Source organism: Triturus cristatus, chromosome 4_1 (genome assembly GCF_964204655.1).
Source record: "Triturus cristatus chromosome 4_1, aTriCri1.1, whole genome shotgun sequence".
In the NCBI taxonomy this organism is placed as follows: domain Eukaryota; kingdom Metazoa; phylum Chordata; class Amphibia; order Caudata; family Salamandridae; genus Triturus; species Triturus cristatus.
The window spans coordinates 754,655,352-754,676,116 of record NC_140585.1 but is presented as its reverse complement, the minus strand read 5'-3'; the positions used below and the strand labels follow the sequence as shown (position 1 = coordinate 754,676,116).

General features: G+C 42.0%; 1 protein-coding gene across 1 annotated transcript in view; it reads right to left on the bottom strand.

Annotated features, from left to right (window-relative positions):
• LOC146855485 (sodium-coupled monocarboxylate transporter 1-like) overlaps positions 1–20,765 on the bottom strand; it is a 425,617-nt gene that overhangs the window by 363,349 nt on the left and 41,503 nt on the right. The gene's annotated exons all lie outside the window — the stretch shown is intronic.

Below are 20,765 nucleotides of genomic sequence, written 5' to 3'. Positions count from 1 at the left end.
TACTTTTTCTAATTGCTACTGCTAGAGGCTCAATAAAGAAAACAAAGAGAGCAGGAGATAGTGGACATCCTTGCCTCGTCCCTCTTTGCACTGAAATCGAGCCTACTATAAATGAATTAACAAGGATATGAGCTTTTGCCCCCTGATATAAATTCCTAATTAGGGTAATGATTTGAGAAGGAATACCAAAGTGCTGTAATATAAAAAGGGTATCCCAAACCACCAAATCAAAAGCCTTTTCTGCATCTAAAAGGAGAACTAAGGCCGGAACTCTACGTGTTTCAAAATAGTCTAGTGCCTCAATCAGATAATGTGTGTTAGTAATTAATTGACGGCCAGCAATAAAGCCATTCTGGTCTGCGTGAATCAATTGCGAAGAAACGTGGTTAAAACGAATAGAAAGTAATTTTGTAATAATTTTATAATCTGAGTTCAGTAATGTTATAGGCCGGTAAGAGTTGGGATCTAGGGCTTGTTTCCCTTTTTTCAAGAAACTGACCACCGATCCATCGTAAAAGGACACGGGAATTGGGTCACCCTCCAGCATAGAATTGACTAGTGAAAGAAGAAGCGCAGAAAAAGAACTAAAGAACGTAACAAAAAATTCTGCGGGAAGTCCATCTGGTCCACAGGCCTTACCGTAAGGAAGGCTTTTAACAACAGACTCTAAGTCATCAGATGAAAATGATGACGCCATTGCTTCTTGGTCCAGTTGAGAAAGAGTAGGAAGACCATATTTATCTAAAAAATCGTTTAATCTCCCCTGATCCGTAGTGTGATATGAGGTATAGATGTTCTCATAATGGGACAGCATAATTGTTCCAATCTCTCCCTGATCTGAGGTATCCACGCCACTAATTGGAGATTTAAGAGATCGAATCACATTAGCTGCAGCACGTTCTTTAACCTGCCATGCCAAGAATTTGCCCGTAAAATTACTATGCTCGTAAATTTTTTGAGCTTGTCTGCAAAAGATTTCCTCACTTCTAGTGTAGTAATGTGCATTCAACTCCCGTTTTGCGGCATTCAATTGATTTTGTATCTTAAGAGAGGGATTGTGATACATTTGATTTACTAAGACCTAAATGTTTTGCTGCAATTGATTCTTTGTATCCCTATAAATGGCTGATTCCTTTGCGTCCCTTCCTATAACTACCCCCCGAATAAATGCCTTCAGTGAGTCCCATATAACATGTATGGGGGCTGTTCCCATATTTCGTTCAATATATTCCCCAATCTCCTTTTTAAGAAAAGATACCCATATTTCATCGGAGAGATAAGACTTGTTAAAAACCCATTGTTTCTGAGTATTCGTGCTTTCTTCCAACACAAACTCAGCCACTAACATCGCATGGTCGGAGAAGCCATTATGTAACATCCGATAATGCTGAACAGAAAAACTCCTGGAGACAACCTGAATGCTGAAATTTTCAAGACAGTCCCTGGAACATCAACCAAGATCCTCCGCCACTGTTTATATCAATTTGAAAGGGAAACGAAGTGCCAGGCGACTTGTACCAAGGCTTTATCATCAAGATTTCAAAGGGAACATTAACAAAATGTAACAGCTGGTGTGTAATCAACCTTCTGTTAATCGTGAGTAAAATCCTGGCACAAATCATTAACAGCACATTTCTGATGCCATGGCCAAGCAGTTAAGAAAAGAACAGGCTGGGTTCTGCAAGGGTAGCAGGTGTGTTGATCAAACCCTTACTATATGCAGGATCGTAGAGCAGTGCACGGAGTGGCAGAGACAACTATACATCAACCTCATTGATTTTCCACAGTGACAGCCTCCAGTGTATACTGAGAGTCTATGACATACTACAGCAGATAGTTCTCATGAAGAGCTTATATGATAATTTTAACTGGAGGTAGAGGGTGTGGCATAACGATCTGAGCTGCTAACTTCAGAGCTGGGAAAACCAGGTTCGAGTCTTGATATCGACTCAATATCTTGTGATTCTGGGTAAATCACTTAATCTCCCTGTGCCTACAATTCGGCACCTTGAGACCCTCATGGGTGATTTGCCACACTTTACAAATTCTGGATTATGATTATTTTACCTGAAAGCTTCAATGTCTTTTTTTAAAAAAAAAATTTAAATATTTTTATTGGGTTCTTGGCAATCCATTAGAGCGAATAATATAGTTTGTCAAACATAGAAAATATGCTGGATCAAAACATAGTACATCAACAAAAAAGAAAGAGCGAGAGACCCCCACAAACCATATATAAAAAGAGTTCAGCAATTTAAATTATAGTAACGAATATCGAAATATATCTACCACATTCAAAAGATAACTTTAGTCAAAATAAGATTCCCAAATTTTGGTGAATTTACGCAGTGCCCCGATCCTTTGTGCGAATATAAATTCGGATTTCCTGACTTTCTTAATTTTTTGATACCATTCATCCACAGTTGGGACAGTTTCTGTCTTCCAATATTGAAGAATCAGTGATCTGGCCACTGCTACCAAAATATACAAAAGTTTCGCCATAGAATCAGGCAAAGTTAACTCAAGGTCCAATCCGAATATAATTAAATTTTCATATCTAGTGATCGTAAAATGTGAATGAAGAGAAAGCAAAGAGAACATTCCTTTCCAAAATGACTTAACTTTCGGGCAATAAGCCATTATATGAGACCAGTTAGACAGGTCCGGTTGTGTGCATCTGAAACAAATCGGCGACGAAGTGCTATACATTTTAGCCAAGATTGCAGGAGTGTAATATAAAAGCCACTTACTAAAGAAAATCATTCGTCGCCAATTGGCACCTCTCAAAACCGTAAAATTAAATTTATTTAAGGTTTTCCAAAAGTTATCAGTTATTTTAATGTTTTCCTGCTTCTGTCACTTTTTTTATTGCTTTGGCACTTATATCCTCCTCCCTACTTTGTGCTAAACTTTTCCTCCATTTTCCAGGATTTTTAAAAAGTGGGGACCAAAAAAGGTAATTTGTTAAATGTGACAGTTGACTATTTTGTGCTAAATCGAATTGAGCCAAAGATTTATACAATAAAACATATGAACCCATAAGAAGAAAGTTTCCACGAATTAAAGTGGACATCTCATCAATAGTCAACCATACTCCATCTTTCACAAAGCTCGACAAAGTTGTAAACCCAGATCTGGCCCAATTATGTATGATTTCTAACCCGATATTAATCCCAAATCCCAGAACAGCGTCCCTCAGTGGAGTTACTAAGCTCAAAAGAGGAAGAGAGTACCTTTTTAGCATGACTTCACGTTTTTAAAAAAACCAGCTCAGAACCTTATATCTGACTAGTTTGGGTGATTTAAATATCGAAAGAGGAGAAGGAATTTTGGTCTCTTTACAAATTAAGTCGAAAAAAAAGTTTATAAATAAAGCAACTCTAGGTGTTGAGTGTTTAAATCTTGAGAGATACTGTGCAAAATAAGCGTAGTAGTAGTCTTTCAAATTTGGCAGACCAAGACCTCCTTGTTCTTTATCTGCATATAAGGCGTTGATAGCTATTCGAGGTTTTTTTCCCGCCCAGACAAAAGCTGAAAATAAAGATTCAACTTTTGAAAAAAAAGAGCCTGGGAGAGAACAAGAGATAGTAGAAAACAAAAAGTTAAATAAGGGAAGTACTGACATTTTAATTAATGCCACCCGGCCCAGAATGGAGAAAGGCAATAGATTCCAACGTGAAAACATATCACAAACTTTTTGAATCAGCGGCTCGAAATTCAGTGTGTACAAATCCCGTACTGGAGGTGTGAAAAGGACACCCAAATACTTTTTGGGTCTATTATTAACACAGCTCTTAATATCTGGGTGCAAATCAGGATTATTCCTACCACAGATTAAAATTTCAGTTTTCTTCTTATTGATTCGATACCCCCCCAATGCTTCAAATTCTGTAAAGACCGAAAAAAACAGTGTTTGCGTATATATCTCAGGTTTCATCAGCAACATAATATCGTCTGCGTATAGTTTAATTTTGTCCATACAAGCAACAGGCGGGAGAATATCCTTACTTTTTCTAATTGCTACTGCTAGAGGCTCAATAAAGAAAGCAAAGAGAACAGGAGATAGTGGACATCCTTGCCTCGTCCCGCTTTGCACTGAAATCGAGCCTACTATAAATGAATTAACAAGGATATGAGCTTTTGCCCCCTGATATAAATTCCTAATTAGGGTAATGATTTGAGAAGGAATACCAAAGTGCTGTAATATAAAAAAGTGTATCCCAAACCACCAAATCAAAAGCCTTTTCTGCATCTAAAAGGAGAACTAAGGTCAGAACCCTACGTGTTTCAAAATAGTCTAATGCCTCAATCAGATAATGTGTGTTAGTAATTAATTGACGGCCAGCAATAAAGCCATTCTGGTCTGCGTGAATCAATTGCGAAGAAACGTGGTTAAAACGAATAGAAAGTAATTTTGTAATAATTTTATAATCTGAGTTCAGTAATGTTATAGGCCGGTAAGAGTTGGGATCTAGGGCTTGTTTCCCTTTTTTCAAGAAACTGACCACCGTTCCATCGTAAAAGGACGCGGGAATTGGGCCACCCTCCAGCATAGAATTGACTAGTGAAAGAAGAAGCGCAGAAAAAGAACTAAAGAACGTAATAAAAAATTCCGCGGGAAGTCCATCTGGACCACAGGCCTTACCGTAAGGAAGGCTTTTAACAACAGACTCTAAGTCATCAGATGAAAATGATGACGCCATTGCTTCTTGGTCCAGTTGAGAAAGAGTAGGAAGACCATATTTATCTAAAAAATCATTTAATCTCCCCTGATCCGTAGTGTGATATGAGGTATAGATGTTCTCATAATGGGACAGCATAATTGTTCCAATCTCTCCCTGATCTGAGGTATCCACGCCACTAATTGGAGATTTAAGAGATCGAATCACATTAGCTGCAGCACGTTCTTTAACCTGCCATGCCAAGAATTTGCCCGTAAAATTACTATGCTCATAAATTTTTTGGGCTTGTCTGCAAAAGATTTCCTCACTTCTAGTGTAGTAATTTGCATTCAACTCCCGTTTTGCGGCATTCAATTGATTTTGTATCTTAAGAGAGGGATTGTGATACATTTGATTTACTAAGACCTGTATGTTTTGCTGCAATTGATTCTTTGTATCCCTATAAATGGCTGATTCCTTTGCGTCCCTTCCTATAACTACCCCCCGAATAAATGCCTTCAGTGAGTCCCATACAACATGTATGGGGGCTGTTCCCATATTTCGTTCAATATATTCCCCAATCTCCTTTTTAAGAAAAGATACCCATATTTCATCGGAGAGATAAGACTTGTTAAAAACCCATCGTTTCTGAGTATTCGTGCTTTCTTCCAACACAAACTCAGCCACTAACATCGCATGGTCGGAGAAGCCATTATGTAACATCCGATAATGCTGAACAGAAAAACTCCTGGAGACAACCTGAATGCTGAAATTTTCAAGACAGTCCCTGAAACATCAACCAAGATCCTCTGCCACTGTTTATATCAATTTGAAAGGGAAACGAAGTGCCAGGCGACTTGTACCAAGGCTTTATCATCAAGATTTCAAAGGGAACATTAACAAAATGTAACAGCTGGTGTGTAATCAACCTTCTGTTAATCGTGAGTAAAATCCTGGCACAAATCATTAACAGCACATTTCTGATGCCATGGCCAAGCAGTTAAGAAAAGAACAGGCTGGGTTCTGCAAGGGTAGCAAGTGTGTTGATCAAACCCTTACTATATGCAGGATCGTAGAGCAGTGCACGGAGTGGCAGAGACAACTATACATCAACCTCATTGATTTTCCACAGTGACAGCCTCCAGTGTATACTGAGAGTCTATGACATACTACAGCAGATAGTTCTCATGAAGAGCTTATATGATAACTTTAACTGGAGGTAGAGGGTTTGGCATAACGATCTGAGCTGCTAACTTCAGAGCTGGGAAAACCATCGACTCAATATCTTGTGATTCTGGGTAAATCACTTAATCTCCCTGTGCCTACAATTCGGCACCTTGAGACCCTCATGGGTGATTTGCCACACTTTACAAATTCTGGATTATGATTATTTTACCTGAAAGCTTCAATGTCAAGACCAGTGTGAGACAGGAATGTATGATGTCAGCGCTGCTCTTCAACCTAGTCATCGATGTGATGCACAACAGAAGATCAAGCCAGAAGCATCAGATGGCCCTTGTTCCCTAAACTGCAGGACCTTGAGTATGTGGATCACCTAGGCTTGCCATCTCACACACACCAGTATATGCAGGAAAAATGTCTCAACTCAACATCAATGCACAGGAAATGGACCTGAATATCAACACAAATAAATCAGAAGTAAGTCATGTCCCTCAGCATCCCAAACCATTCATCAATCAAGATGGTTGGAGAGGACCAGCCATGACTGAAGAGTTCATCTACCTAGGCTCTACCATCAGACGTTATGGAGGGGAAGGCAGTCCCATAAAGAACAGACTGAACAAGGCAAAGAATACCTTCAGGATGATAAACAATGTATAAAGGACATCTCAGTACAGCACCAACACCAAGCTGAGGCTTTACCAGAGCTTCTTACTGTTTACACTCTTGTAAGGATCAGAATGCTGGCAGTTGATGAAAAGCAAAATCACCGAACTGTCAGCGTTCCACACCAGAAATCAGATAAGAATCTTGCACATTTTTCGCCACAAACCATCTCCAACCAGGAACGGCTCACAATATGCAAGCAATAAACCTTGGACACCATCATTATGAAAAGAAGATGTAGATGTATGGGAGACACCATCAGAGGAGAATAAGACTCCATCACAGGAAGAGCTTTCCACTGGACCCCAGAAGTCAAACAAAAGAGAGGCAGGACAAAACACTTGGAAGCAAACTGTGGAAGCAGAAATTAAGACCCGGAATCACAGTAAGGGCACCATACAGAAACTTGCTCAAGACAGACAGAATTGGAGGTCCTTGGTTGCTACCGTACATGCCAGCGGACATACTAGGCAGTAATTACATTGCTTTTTACATGTTATTTTGTTATTTTCAATTGTTAACTGGTCGTCAACTACTTAATAGACCAGTCAACCCAAAACTGTGGCACAGACTGTGTCTTTACTTAGTAGTCCCACTGCTCACTTAATGTGATACAGTCCTCTGTTTGGTTTGGGAAGTCTACCACTCCTCCTAACTGAGATACACATTTAGAAGCATCGTCTCAAAGACATCACAGTATAGCGCTAACAAAAGAATTAACACTCATAGTATTTTCAATTAACATAGTTTAGATAAGTCTTGAAACCAATATGAATCACAAAAACATGATTCCTTATGTTGAATACAATGAGTAGTGCAGTAGAATGAATTAATCAATTAATATCTGTTTATCGTACTCTCAGGACACTTAGCTGCCATTTAATATTAAGAGTAAGAATGTGCAAGCTGCAAATCTTTTAATGAAAAGATGACATAAGCATGGTTGTTGACTTTACAAACATTTCACTGTGCTGCAGTGATGTTAAGAATTGTTAGACATGGCATCATTGGGTGGTTTCCCCTGTCTTTTTGCCTCTCCCTCCTGTGTTTTTTGAATTTATGCTGGTCTTAGTTTTTGCTGGTTTTTGTACTCTGGGCACTTTACCACAACTGACCAGTGCTAAAGTGCAGGTTGTCCCTGTGTAAATTGTGCTTCTGATTGGTTATCCATGATTGGCAGATTTGATTTACTAGTCCCTAGTAGAGTGCACTGTGTATGCCCAGGACCTGTAAATCTAATGCTACTAGTGGGCCTGTAGCACTGATTGTGCCATCCACATGAGTAGCCTTGTAACCATGTCTCAGGCTTGCCACTGCAGTGTCTGCAATTGCAGCTTTAAACTGCCATGTCGACCTGGCAAGTGCACCCACTTGCCAGGCCCAGCCTCCCCTTTTATTACATATAAAGCACCCCTTAGGAAGCCCCATGGGCAAGGTGCAATGTATGTGAAAGGTAGACCATGTACTGCTGTGCTTTACATGTCCTGATAGTGAAATACTTCAGATTTCATTTTTCAATACTGCAAGGACTGTCTCCCCTATAGGTTATCATTGGAGCTGCCTTGTAACATCTTACAAGTGTAACTTTCAAATTGGAAGAGATAGAGAATCGGAGTTTGATCTCCCTGAACTCAGAATTTGAAAATGCATCTTTTAGTGAATTTTTTTTTTCACTAAAAGTGGCATTTTCTTGCTTTACCATCCCGTGTCTCTGCCTGCCTGTGGAATTATCATCTGGTTTAGAAGGACAGGGGCTGTTTGTGCATTCACTCTAGAAAGTCATACAAATGGAGTTGAGGTGTGCCCTGCATATCTTGATGGCCTACCACTAGGCTGATGGACCTTCCTGAGCTAGAGTGGCGGGAGGAGTTGCCACTGACACCTGAATAGGGCTGGGCTGGTCCTCTGACAATACTATCTCGCCCCACTGTAGTGTATCTGGAGCCAAGGCAGAATCCTGTGAACAACAAAGAGGTTTCTTTGAAGTATGCCTTCTTCAAAGGCCAAAAAGGGTATAACTATTCGACCACTTACCCTGAATTTAGAGAACACTTCTGGGTCAAGAGGAGACTCTGCCAAGAGAAAGAGCTGGAGAGCTGTCAGGAGGAGTACTGGACCTTTGCAGTGTTGCTTTGCTGGGCTAGCCTGCAGTGGCTACTTCTGTCTTGGAGAGGACACGGACTGAACTTTGCATTTGTAGCCTGCTTAGAACATTCTCCAAGGGCTTGAGTGTGCTTGTCTCCTATTAAGAAGTGAGAAGGTAGCACATTCAAATTTGAGTGTGTCCCCCTGGGCACACCAGAGAAAACGCAAGGCGTTTGGTTAGTTCATAAATCCGGCAATTTTAATCATTGCTTGTTGAAAATTCAATAAAGTTTTTTTGAATTTGAATTCAAAATAATCACAAGGTAAACGTATTCATATCATCAATGTTTGTTCAATGTCCAATGCATTTCGGGTTTCGTAGAACCCTTCATCAGGGACAAACCTGAGAACACAATCAAAATGAGGAGACTTTTGAAACTTACATGATTTGGCATTCAAAAAATATTAACTTCATGCGGCATTTGTTTGCGAGTGTAATGAAACCTAAACAAGGCTAAGAAGTAAGGGGGGGTGTCAAGTGTTCCTCGAGTACGTTATTACTAGGTGTGATGTGTAGAGATATGTGTTAAATATATATTAACGGTTATGCAAAGCGATATTCTTCGTTGATTTAATGACGGCTATGTACAGTCCAAGTTGCAATGAGATGTAAAAAACATCGTTAAGCTGATGTGGTTCCAATAATGTCGGTTAAACTAAATAAAAATTGAGAATTCACTTACATTGAGCAACCAGGGCTTCGTTCATGCGTTCAACTTGTTCTTGTGTTCGGCAGTGCAAAATGCGCGGTTCAGTGATCATTACTTAACATGCTGAGTTTGGTGCACGGGGGGTGTAAAAACTGAAAAGGGTACCGGTAAACTGTTACTAACGGGCTGGCTTGGCAGCCATATTGGACTATGACGAAGTGTATGTAACAGATATGTTCGAACAAAGGTAAACCGGTATATCGGCCTTGGTCAACAGATATGTCGATCTTATATTGCTATGTTGAGTTTTACCTGATCTCGTAAAGCATGTAAACTATAGAAATATATAGTATGCATATAATGTTCACGCTTGAAGAACCTTTGCGGCCATATTGGACTGGTATATTATTTGTGGTGAAATGTGGAAGTGAACTTGGCAGCCATATTGTACTGGTGTATGTAGCTAATACCATGATGTTGTTAGAATGTACAACATTGAAACATAAGCATTAAAAATAAAGTGACAAGAAGATATTCTTTTACAGATAACATATATACTCAATACGATAGTTAAGTCCATGTGGCTTTAAAGAGTCTAATTTTTTGATCCAGTAGTTTTCTCTTTGAAGTAGAAATTTATTATTGTCTCTACCTTCTTTTTTCATGATTATTTCCAAGACTTGGTATTTCAATTGACTGATGTTATGAGAGTTCTCTGCAAAGTGGACTGCTATGCTGGATTTGATATTGTGTGTACGTATATTGGATTTGTGCTCATTTAGTCGGATCTTAATTTTTCGTTCAGTTTTGCCAATATACACCATGCCGCACGGGCATTTGTGTAAGTATACCACGTTCATGGTGTCACAAGTTGCTGTGACTTGCAATTTGATACTATGACCTTTCCGTGGGTGCATGGTAAGTGGTCCTCGAATTATGTTGTTGCAATTGCTGCAGTTATGACATGGTAAAGTGCCTTTATATGTTGTTTTGGTTTCTTCAACTTTTCTGTTTAAGAGTTCACCCAAGTTCTTATTTCTTGTGAAAGCAAAGATGGGAAGTTCATTGAATATTTGATTGAAATCTTCCTCTTGTTTTAAAATTGGCCAATTTCTTTTGATTATCTTTTTGAAGTTGTTGCTGACTGTGGAGTATTTTGATATTACTACGTTCCTTTTTTCAGTGCTTTGAATGGATTTTTGTAACAGTTGGTTTCGTGTTTTCTCTTGAGAACGTACAATTGCCTGTTCAATGATGTTACTGGGGTATCCTCTTTGTTCGAAACGTTCTGTCATTTCTTGTATTCTTTCTTTAGCTAGTTGTGGTGATGAAACTATTCGCTTCACACGAAGTATTTGTGAGTATGGTAAGGGGTTTTTCAAGGATTCTTGATGGAAACTGCTGTAATGTAACATGTTGTTACGGTCTGTTGGTTTACGATGCAAGTCTGTATGTAATATGTTGTTGATATAGCTGATTGTAACATCAAGATAAGAGATGTGATTTTCTTGTATCTCATAGGAAAATTGTATTCTGTCGTTGATAGAATTGAGTTCATTAAGGGCTTGTGTCAGTATATTCTTCGGTCCCTTCCAAAGAATAAAAATGTCATCGATGTAGCGGACGAACATTTTGTTATATATATTCCACGGTGCTTTAGATAGAATATTTTCTTCTTCGAATCTTGCCATGAACAGGTTGGCGTAGGCTGGTGCTGCACAATTACCCATAGAGGTACCTGTGGTTTGTAAAAACCAATCTTGTTTCCATTTGAAATAGCTTTGAAAAAGAGTAAAGTGTAATAGTTCCATTAAAAAAATCTGCATGTCTTGATTGACTTCCGTATGTGTCAAAGCGTATTCAATAGCTTCTATCCCTAAGTTGTGTGGAATGGATGTGTATAATGTTTTCACATCAATAGTGCATAGAAGTATGGATTCCTCTGGTTCGATCTGTGTTTGATTGATTAATAAAAGAAATTCCGTGGTGTCCTTGATGTAAGTTTTCATTTTCATGACACTGGGTTGTAGATATTTGTCTAAAAATTGACCAACAGGTTCGTGTATGCTCCCTTTGGTAGTGACAATGGGTCTAAACGGTGGTTTGTGTAGATCCTTACAAAGCGAGCAGCACACCAGGTTGTTGCGCACGCTATATCTAGTTTTTCGAATCTTCATCGGCCACCAAGCGAGTAGCACACCAGGTTGTTGCGCACGCTATATCTAGTTTTTCGAATCTTCATCGGCCCCCAAGCGAGCAGCACACCAGGTTGTTGCGCACGCTATATCTAGTTTTTCGAATCTTCATCGGCCCCCAAGCGAGCAGCACACCAGGTTGTTGCGCACGCTATATCTAGTTTTTTGAATCTTCATCGGCCCCCAAGCGAGCAGCACACCAGGTTGTTGCGCATGCTATATCTAGTTTTTTGAATCCTATTAAGAAGTCTCAGAGCCATCAAAGACTTAATCTGCAGCCCGCCCCCTGAACTCCTCTGCTGAGAGTTCTGGCCTGCCAAGTGGTGCCAATTCCAGTTCTGGGCCATTGGAGGTGGTGTGGCTGCTTCAAAGACTCAAAATACATGCATCGCCCTTTCAGCACCGTTTTCCCAAAGCAAGCTTGCCGTGTGGTTGAAAAACCCACCTATTGCTGCCGTGCAGCTGGAAAATTGATGCAGTGCCTGTTTGCGGCCAGTGACTATAGTGCATGTAGAAAATTGGGTTACTGGTTGAGTGGGGAGAATCTCAAGCACCAACCACAATTCTTGACAGGGTGAAACACAAGCAAGCCCCAAAGTAACCAGTGCTTAACCCTCTGGTAGCTTGGCACAAAAACAGTCAGGCTCAACGTAGAGGTGATATGTAAAGTATTTATGCAGCACACAAACAGTATTAACTCATTTAGAAAAACAGTAAAATTTAATAAATTAATTGACAATAAAAATGACAAAAATTTAAAAAAAGGTGAATCGATAAAATGCACTTTTAAGGATTTAAGTAAGAATAGTGCTTAAAAGCACAAAGCCCCAGCTGTGGTTATCCAGTCACGCAAGACTGGTACAAAGTCACTAGTTCAGGCTGTTAGTGATGAAGCGTTGCCCGGATACGGGGACTAAGTTAGGCTCACTGTACCTTAATCCTGTTTGCGGAGCATTTCGAGGTCCTGCGTCAAGGATGCACTGCACACCTGTGGTTCTGAGGAACAGTGAGGTTGTGATGAGAGGCCCTGCGGTGAGTGTGCATCACACAGCTGTGGTTCAAAGGAACGGCAGGGCTGAGATGCGAGGTTCTGCTTCGAGGATGTGTCGCGTTGTGGCAATTCCAAAGAGCTGCAAGGTACTGTGTCAGGGGTTGCGTCTCACCAGGAGGCCAGCCAACTAGCCCTGGAGTCATTCTGACGATCCTGGGGTCAAGATGGAAGTCCAGTCCTTCTTGCAATCGTGAAAAAGCAGCAGGGCGGCAGAGTAACATTCCTTCTTGCAATACAGCAGCACACCAGTCCTTCTTTGCCCACCCCCAAAAAATTCAGAGATGGTCCATTCTGCCAACATCTATTTTCCCTTTGTCTCACTGTCTGGAAGTAATGTACAAGACCAATTGCCAGCTAGACCTATTCATGTGACCCAGGATACAGACTGCTGGCACCAAATGGTTAAGATAAGGAGATGCAGACTTTCTAAAAGTGGCATTTTCAGACTTTTAACTTAAAATCCAACTTTACCATTAAAGGGGGTTTTAAGTTACAATCCTTTAGAGACCAAACATGACTTTCCTACCAGCTCCCAATTGAAAGTTATCACTTATTAAATATAATAAGTTAACCCAATGTTATCCTATAGGAGAGACAGGCCTTGCAGTAGTGAAAAATGTATTTAAGAGTTTTTCACTACCAGGACATAGAAAGCTTAAAAGCACATGTCCAACTTTTTAAATACACTGTACACTGGCTTGCCCTATGGACTGCTTAGGGCCTACCCTAGGGGTGACTTATATGTATCTCATATGTATAAAAAGGGAAGGTTAAGGGCTGCAAAAAGGTTTATTTTGCCAGGTCAAAATGTCAGTTTAAAACTTCACATACAGGCTGCAATGGCAGGCCAGAGATATGTTTAAAGGGATACTTCAGTGGGAAGCACAGTCAGTGCTGCAGACACACGAGTAGCATTTAATTTATCAGCCCTGGGTACTTGTAGTACAACTTTACTAGGGCCTTACAAGTAAATTAAATGTGCCGATTGAGTGTTAGCCAATGTCACCATGTTTTACGGAGAGAGCATATGCACTTCAGCACTGGTTAACAGGTTCACAGCACAGGAGGTCGAAGGCAAAAAGTTTGAGGATGACCCTACAAAGAGGGCCAATTTCAATAGATCTCTTAACCGGCACCCCTTTCTCTGGCTTTAGCTCAAAAGTAACCCCCACATGCTTCCAGGGTTGCGATCCCACACAATCAGTCAGTCGCCTGCTTAGATGTCAACCTGGAATCCACAGACACTTCTGTCAAATTTGCGGGGTCAAAATAGGTCAGTGTGTTGTTTACAGCACCTCTTTCATTTGATGGAGTGCTGCTTCTTGCATCTTGTCCAGACCCATGGGATAGTGGACTTCAGTAGGACTCTTAGGGGGGCAGTGAGCGTTGTGAGATTTTGGATGAATCTCTCGCAATAGTTAACTATTCATTGGAAACTACACACCTCAGTAATGCTGATGGATCGCTTACTGCCTTAATGTCTTTCACCATCTCTGGGTCAGGGGCTACCCCTTTTGTGGAGAACTAGTACCTAAAGAAAGCGATAAAGTTTTTCAGAAACTTGTACTTTCCCAATGTAGGGTCAACCCACTGCCTTGCAGCCTTCGTAGTGCCTTCTGCAATCCTCTCAAAGTGTTCTTCTAGAGTTGTGGCATGGATTAAAATGTCATCACTTACTTTCAGAACTCCAAACAGTTCAGCTAGCTCTTCTTAGACAATATTTTAGAAGACTTCAGCTGTTCTGGAGAACCTGAAATTTAACTGCTTGTAGCTGAGCAGCCCCATATACGTCAAGAAGGTAGTGATAGTGACTCTGGGGCTAGATGTAATTTTTGGTACCCTGATAATAAGTCAATCTTGGAGCACCAGCAGGCTGCACTCAGTTCTCCTATAATGTCGTCAACCATGTGGCTGAGGTGTCGCTCTCGTTTGATGGCAATATTTGGCAGTTGCATGTCCACACAGATGAGCACTTCCCCTGGCTGATTTGGTTTTCTCATCACAATGGTGGGCGACATCCATTGTATGAGGCCTTTTGCCACCTCAGTAATATTTACCTTTTCCAGTTTTCTTATCTCTTCCTCCTCTTTGGGGAAGAGGTGGAAGGTCACTCACTGGTGTCGCAGGGCTGTTGGTTGGACTGTGGGGTCGATGTGAAGTTGGACTTGTTTTCCTTTGAGACATATGATCTCTTTGAGCAACACTGGGAACTTTTCTAACAGCCCTTCAAGTTCAGTTGTGGTAAACTTGGAATTCAAACTGCACCAGATGCAAATCCTGGGCCAGCTGGCAACTAAGCAGCATGCTCTGTCCACTCTGAGTCATGCACACCTTTGTTTTTATTGTCGGTCCTTGGTGCTCTAGAGTCGTTGAAAAGACCCCTGCGAATGGCAATGATTTGCATGCTCGTACGCACACACTCACACTGGGTGGATTTCAGTGATAGGTGTCTTTTAGCTTGTCAAAAAGTCTTCAGCTCATTACATGGACTGATGCATCGATATCTATGACTGATGTGACCATATACAGTACTTTGGGGCAGACCTCAGCTGCGATCGTCATCATTGCATGGTGTAGAATAGGTGAAGGGCTTTTCATTGAAGTCATTTTCCCTTTCTGGGAGCACTTGGTACAGCTCCATGGATGCGAGGGCCCTCACTGCTGGCTAGGAAGCCAAGAGTGTGGCACATGATGATCAACACACTTCCGCAAGGGGTCTGGCTTTCCCACATGCTGCACATTTCTTCTCCATTGCCGGACATTTTCCTTGGTGGCTAATCACAATTCTGCATTGCCCATAGGGGTGTGGGGTCTATTGCTTTTATCTCGCTTCTTTTCTTGTGGGTCACCTTTGCTAAAAAGGTGACAGGCTCAGTTTAATGGGTTTATTGAGGACAGCTTACGTATGTGACGTGTATGCTCAGGACAGTTCTTTGGATCGACCCAGGATGATGATGTCAGCCAATGACTTGTTGGGCTCCTGAAGGATCTGCTTGCGCGGTTTAGCTGATGCATATCCTTGGATTATCTGTGCCAAGATTTCCTCTGGCTCATCTCTGAAAATGCAGGTGATCACCAAGCCTTTCAGGTGAGTATACAATGTTTTTGCGGATTCATTGATTTTCTGCCTGACCTGGCAGAAAATGAAGTGTCCATAATCTTGATTCGCTAGTGTTTTGAAGTACAGGCTGAGGGCTGCTACCAGCATGGTTTGCATGTGTGATGGCACAACTTCATGGAGTATCTTTGACTGTTTATATAGTTCCACCTTCAAAGTGAAGTTGGAGTGGCCTCCTTCTGTCATGTCAATGCTGATCACCACAAAATACATGTCCAGGTGTCTAACCCACATCCTGCATTTTGGGGCTGCACTGATGGGGGCCTGCGAAGGCAATCTGCTTGATGGCAGAAATAATTGCCTTTGGACGTGTAGGTGTCTGCTGGTATCTGTAACCTCTAATTGTATGCTGGGTGCCTCACCATTAGTAGTGCTCTTTGGGTATCTGATAGTAGCTTACCCTAACTCCATATAGGTGCAATGCTGCAGGGGCTGATGTGTTGTTCCGGGCACATTCTGGTTGCAGATGCTGCTATCTGCTGCACTGGGCAACCTGCAATTGTCAGGACTTCACTTAAACACTCTTGTGCCCCCTGGTGGCTGACCTCTGCCCCTGTAGTCTTTATTCCCCCTCCCTTGTAGCATCCATTCTCCAAAACAACACTTTCCTTGTTGGTGAGCTGCTTCTCTGAGACGGCCTCACAGTGGCGGTGCTCTCATAGCGTGACTGCCTCCTGGTTAGTTTCACATTTGTGATGCTGCCTGCTGGGCCAGCTACTCTCAGTTATGCGTGCCTCTCCATTTAATGTGACACTTGTCCCTCGCCTGGGCTACATCAAAGCTGGGGGGCACGAGGCTCTTTAGCCCCACTGTAGGCATTGGCAATGGACGAAGATGTCGGATACCACCTTCATCGCCAATGTTGAGTCATGATTTTCAAATTCAAAAACATGGCATTCTGCAGGGATCAATCACAGTATTACGTTTTTCCACAGTGAAATAATTCTCAATTCAACACTGGGTCCTTAGAATCAATCAGATCAAACTATTTATTCAATTATTTTTATATGATTGTCCATGTAGTGTTTCCACTTAAACGAGTACCTGGAACTAAGTTAAAAACAAATATTATATATTATTGAAACCATCATAATTCAACAAATAAATAACAAAGCACAAAATCAAATCTTAAAATATTTTTACTATGTCTCCTTTTTTCCTTGTATTACAAAAAAGTGTGGTTGCACAATTCATTCAATGTGCAATCCCCATGGGAGTGGTCATCAAAAATGTATGGGCAATCATGCCCTATCCTTATTTTGAAGTCTGTATAATTCCCGTGTACTTTATATTTTACAAATAACTCCTCTTTTTGATATTGTTGGCACAATTCAGCCACACTGAGTTTGCAGGCCTCTGCAGGGCTAGGAAGTCTGAAGTACCTAATAATCACATTTATCATTCATTAAGTTTAATCCACCATAAATTACAAAACATTTACACACATTGTGCAAAACCAAGTCTTAACAGAGTCTTGTGTCTAGTACATGCCAAACCGGAATATTCATAGAATCCAGGAGTTAAAAATCCACAAATTACAAATGACCCTCACATGCCATTCATGAGACAAACATCAAAAGGTGGAATGACGAATCACCGCTAAATACTTATGGAGACAAGCATGGCTAAAGTGACTAGTGGTCTACCGCCAGTTGCGGCAAAAAAGGACTACAGAGTGTGTAAAATCACCAAGGAGCACCTAGACCTGAACCACCATTACCTTTAAATCTAGCCACCAAGCTTATTCAGATATATTCGCACGCATCAACCAGGGCACAACGTCTGGTGCTTGTGACTCACTGCAACTGGGAAAAATAATAGGGATCTGTATATCATCTTGCTAGCATTGGTAATAACCACCTATGGGGGGGGCATTCCATTAGCACTTACTGCCTTCAATGCAGGGAAAACACTCCTCTCTTCACCTCGGATGATTAGCCATGGCTACCTCAAAGCGTGCAGCCCATGTTCCTTGTCCTTGTTCTGTGGTTAAGGTCCTTGCTACCTATGCATCCATTTAGATTTGTTGTGGCGGCCCCCACACATGAGCAGAGCATTATTAGATCATTGTGTAGGTGTGCTGCACCTGATCACAAGATCTGTGCTAAAACCTAAGCTGCCATCTTAATGTGTGCTTTACCGCTTGTGCACTCTATACCTTTTTCTTTACAGAAGCAACCAAAGCAAAAATGGGGGGTCACATAACAGTCTTCTAAAGCTGTTCTCTTGTATACGGTGCACCTAGAAGCCTATACATGGGTTCATGACCACACTACAAAGTATGAAGTGTACCAATGGGTGACTGATTACACTGCTAGGGGGTGCACTAACCCAGGAGCCGACATCTCTAAGTGTCTGCAGATCCCTATCCTGCTGAGGTATAAATTAGCAAGCCAGCTCACAGGTTCACATGAGCAAGTGCCCCTACTTCTCCAAAAATACTTCTTTGGGGGGAGGGCGTACATTTGGCTAAGACTCCACTATATCAGGCACCACCCTAAGGGGCTCATTACGATGGCATAACGATCGCCACCGCTGGGCCGGCGGTGCCGATCGTTACGCCACCGTAAGGGGAATTACCACCCACCAAATTATGATGCGGGGGCTATCGCGGCGGACAGAAAGTCCGTCCGCCGCTTTTCCACTGGCAGGCAATCATCACGATTGCCTACCGGGCAGAGCAGGGGCTCTAATATGGTGGCGGTGCCTAGCAGGCACCGCCAGTCATATTAGTATGGCGAGTTTTAAAGGCCTTTCCATGGCAGCCACACCGCCATGGAAAGGTTGGCGGGGATTGTGTTTAGGGGCCCGTTGTGGGCCCCCCTTGTGTCTGGGGGAGGTAGGGTACACTTGGGGAGTACCTATGGTACCCACCTACATTTTGCTGCACCAAGAGGCAGACACCATGTGGTGCCTGCCATGTAGTGCAGCGAAATGCCTGACATGCGATTTGTCAGCAGCACCTGCCACAATGTTAAACTGCAGAATGCGTCCATCATGGTGGCGGTCGCATCCTAACTCGCAGTGCAGGACCGCCGCATGTCTGGCGGCCGGTCCCAACACCATGGGGATGGCGGGCGGACTCAGGTCCGCCCACCATCCTAATAAGCACCTAAGTATAATGCGGTGATAAATCTGACTGACATGCGGGTCAATGGTAAAAACCATTGCTATTATCTATAAAACAACTATTAGAAAACAGAAGTCCCGTAACAGGAAATTAGCTGAAAATTACTACAAATTTGACACTTGTAGGGTGCATTACATACATTTACAGCTTACTGAGTAGATCTCGCTACATGTTCTATAATAATGGTTTCTTTACATCGTGTCATACCATGTCTCAACACCCATAACCACCTCTCATCTTCTCAAGTAAACAGTCCTTCTGTACATTATGTTGCTTCATATTAGCGATCAGATTTCATCAAAATCATTCAGCCATTGGGTGACTGTGCTGAATTTTTCTCACATTCTTGCCTTCGTTCTGACCAAAAAAGATGTGATAGATCCACCTCTGTACTTTCTTTGTGCAACAAAAATTATTGTCCAAACCAGATCATTTTCTGCGTCTTTCATCTTTTTATAATGTTCTACTGGTGGGACTCCTTGGACTTAACATTTAATTCTTGATCTGTGTTGTTGAATACATGCTTTAACTAGTAGAGTGGTTTGTCCAATGTACACCAACTCACATGGGCATTTCACACAATACACTACATTTTTAGTGCTACAGTTTGAAAACATATATTTTTCATGTACCACTCCATTGAGGGTCCGATTCCCATCTCGGTCGGAAGGGCACCGAATCGGGTTCGGCCGTAGCGGATCCGATTCCGATGCTTCTTTTCCGACCGAACCGTACACAGGTCCGGACGACGAACTACGATGCGAAGATGCGCGAATTCTCCGACCAACTCGCTCCCGGCTCCAACCCGATCCGTCCGACTCGGTCGCACGCAAATCGACGCGCGCAATGGAGACGATTCTCGGCCAAACGAGTACGATGCTCGAATCGGACAGCTCGACCGAGTCGGAGCATCCGATCGCAAATGCACCCGGAGTCGGACTTTGGGGGTCCGGATAGGAACCCCCGACACCCGCAGCCGTATGACTCGCACTCAGGGGGAGACCCATGGGTCTCCCCCACACAGGCATGTACGGCGCAGATGGCACAGACGTGTACCCACTGTAGGGGGCGCACTTGTTCGAGACGTACCCATTCAGTCAATGGGAGCGCATGTACGCGTCATACAACTCGCTCCCATTGACTTCTATGGGAGTCCGACCGAACTGAGTCCGACAGCATACGTGCACATCGTACTCGTTCTGTCGGACTGTAGGGGTCCGGCTCGGTGGGAAAACACTCTGAATCCGACTCGGTCAGAGTGCTTTTAGACCCGGATTGGAATCGACACATGAGTGTAACTATTTTGGGGTACTGCCAAACTGACAGGCTAAACAGTTATTACACCTATACTGTCCTATCACTGGGAGTAGACCAAGCATTTCAAGAAGATCTTCCTTTTTGAGTCAAGACTAGAGTCAGCGAGCATGTGCTGCGTGTCATGCAGTATCTCCTTGAATCACTGACAAAATATTGACTACCACAATATCGAGGTACAAATATATTGTGACAAAAATATCAAAGTCAAGAATATCGACATCCTATCTACAACATGGTAAGTACAAAAATAGCGGGAAAAAAATATCGTTGTCAAAAATATTGTTAAAAATATTGTTTTTTTTAATGTTAAAAAATAATGTAAAATAAAGTAAATAATATATATAATCAAAAGAAACATGGTTAAAAATATTTTAAAATGTTTAAAAATGATAACTAATACATATAGGGGCCGATTCCGATCCTGTATTTTCTTTTCCCTTACGACGCGTATCCGTATTTTTTTCCGTACGAATCGTACGAGAAAAAGTACATACGGATCGGCCCGATCCGTACGAATCGTAGCGGGAAAACTTGTACGAGACACACCCGGACACTTTTCCGTACCAACCGTAAAAAGATAGTCTGAGCGTACAAGTACGATCCGGACCGGCTTTCCGATTTACGATTCGTACGGAAAACGTCCCATACAC